The sequence below is a fragment of the Marmota monax genome, unplaced genomic scaffold (assembly GCF_021218885.2).
Source record: "Marmota monax isolate L192 unplaced genomic scaffold, Marmota_monax_Labrador192_F-V1.1 WCK01_AAM20220418_F8-fsc00463, whole genome shotgun sequence".
Taxonomy (NCBI): domain Eukaryota; kingdom Metazoa; phylum Chordata; class Mammalia; order Rodentia; family Sciuridae; genus Marmota; species Marmota monax.
In genome coordinates this window covers 198-2,541 of record NW_026692818.1, presented here as the reverse complement: position 1 = coordinate 2,541, position 2,344 = coordinate 198, and the positions used below count along the sequence as shown (strand labels likewise).

Sequence of the window (2,344 nt, the reverse complement as noted above, 5' to 3'; positions counted from 1 at the left end):
AAAAGTGACTAAAACTGTCTATAAACTGTCTCTAATAAGAGTTCTAGAGTAACAACTCTATGGTTTTAAGCAATACAAATTCTTTTATCTGAAAACCTTTTATTCTTCAGAAAGAAAACTTATGGAATGAGAAAAGCTAAATTGACTCTATCTCTGAGATAAAAGATAAAGCAGTTAAATGGATCTCAAAACCAATCTTTTATGAGTAAGGTGTTGAGAAGTACAGATGTCATCTTCTAAGGGTAATATTCTGAGGGTCTGGCAGCATAAACCCTTCAGTGAGTTTAAAATAGACTATTGTAGAATCGGACTCTAGGATGGCCAGAGTGAAAGACATCGGTAAATCCGGATTCCCTCATAGTTTTTGAGATGCCTTCAAGATGTCCCTTATCCTTTGATAGCTGAGGGAAGCAGAGATGGGTGTAGACAACACAGTCTGTAACCTTTCCCCTTCTATCTCAGTATCAATCAGGCAGATGAGCTGAAGTTCAGGTAATCCCACACAAATTACATCATACCAACTTTTACTCTCCATGAGGTCCAGGTAAACCAAGAATGCTATATAAACTTGAGTGGCATCTCCAATATTTAATTCCATCATTTCTAAATATTTAGGTGGATGCTCATCCAGGCATCCGCCAGAGTCCACTTGTGAGCGCCACCTCTATAGTGAATGCGGCCCAAGTCCAGACCCCACTACAGCCTGGGGTCACCTCAGAATCACCACTCTCCTCCAAGCCCACCCACCTGGCCTCCCTTGGTGCACCAAGAGTTGCTTTTAATGTATAATGTTATACTAGTGCATGGTGACCATAATTTGGTTTTTAAATAGTTCAAACACCACTTTCCAAGACTATTTTGCAAAATAAAACAAGGTGAAATTTTACATTCTTAATTTAAAAATAGCTTTTTTTAAATTTTTGGATCTTTCCAGGTTCTCCCCTTCATGAATAAATAGTACTAGTTTGCATAAAACTCAACCTAAAATGTTAGTTAATCTTCAAAAAGACTTTCATTCTTCTCTAGGACCAATATGTACTTATTTAAAGGTAGGCAAAACGTAGACAAATCATATTGGGAAACATAGTGTATTTTTTTTTCCCTTCATCTTAGGATAGGTTACTTCTTCTATGCCATGCTGTCATTCTAATTCTATTGTGGGGGAATGCTTGTCTTTGAATCATCTCCTCACTAATGAAATTCCTTAGCACCTCTGAAATATTTTTGAAAAGTTCTCTTATACCACTACATGCGTTGATTCACTTCATTGATTGACACAGAACACTCTGTGTTAAGGTTTCCTCCCAATGCTTTCTCTTATCATTCTTCACTTCAAAGCTGCTCCTTCTTTCCCAGTTTGGAGTGGCAGGTGAGGGACAATGTCTGTATTCTAAGTTCCTTATTTTTCTTCTGAACTTTTGTTTCTTCCCTATTATAGAAAAATTAATTTGCCCTTTGTTGTCTAAATCTCCTTTACTGAAAAATTCTCTACATATTGTTTTTCTCCTCTATTTGTTTTCTGGGCAAGTTCTTAACTATTGGACAGCCACATCTGTGTTTTCTTCCCAGCACCAAATTTGGTTGTCATCAGGGATCTATGTCCAGATGACCCAGTTTTTAATACTGGTTTTCATATTGGCACAATCAATACCAAGTGGATAACTCTTCTGCCACATTGGCCTTAGACCTCCATGATTTTACTCATTCATTATTGTCCTTAAATTACTGTTGATCACCAACCTATTATGAGACATTTTGGTGTTATCTGGAACTCAGAAAATACAAATGTGTGTAAGGTCAAGTCTCATTCTTCCACCTTCAAATAATTTATCATACAAGCAGAGAAACAAGCAAGTAGGAGACAATTAAAACAGAATGTAGTACATAAAACCATTGATCTGAAAAAGACTTCCAAAAACAGTGGAGATTTTGTTCACAGCATAAATGTCACCTATCCTTCTACTATGAGACTCTATCCCACTTTCACAGATGTTTGATCTTGGAGTGCACTTATATAATTCTCTGTTTCAAATTCTCCCACTATGTCTCTTCTTTACAATTTATTTCTTAATGTAACATTCTATCTTTTGATATATAATTATGTGGATTTTTTGTCAAACACAGTCACATAACCATAGCCATTGCCAAGGTACAGAATGATTACATTGCCTTCAAAGTTCTCCCATTCTTCTTTCTAATGAAACCCTCCTTCTGCCGAGCTTCTAGTGACAATGGATCCTTTTTTTCCCTTCAGTTTTCCTTTTCTAGAAAGTGTATTTAGGTGGAATCATATAATATGTAGCCTTTTTCTTTAATTTCTTTGGCTTCAAAGAAGGTCTATCTT

At 36.2% G+C, this 2,344-nt stretch overlaps 1 pseudogene; it reads right to left on the bottom strand.

The window, feature by feature from the left end:
* Positions 1 to 229: 229 nt before the first annotated feature.
* LOC131424323 (tRNA-splicing endonuclease subunit Sen15-like) lies at positions 230 to 756 on the bottom strand (annotated as a pseudogene).
* Positions 757 to 2,344: the final 1,588 nt, after the last annotated feature.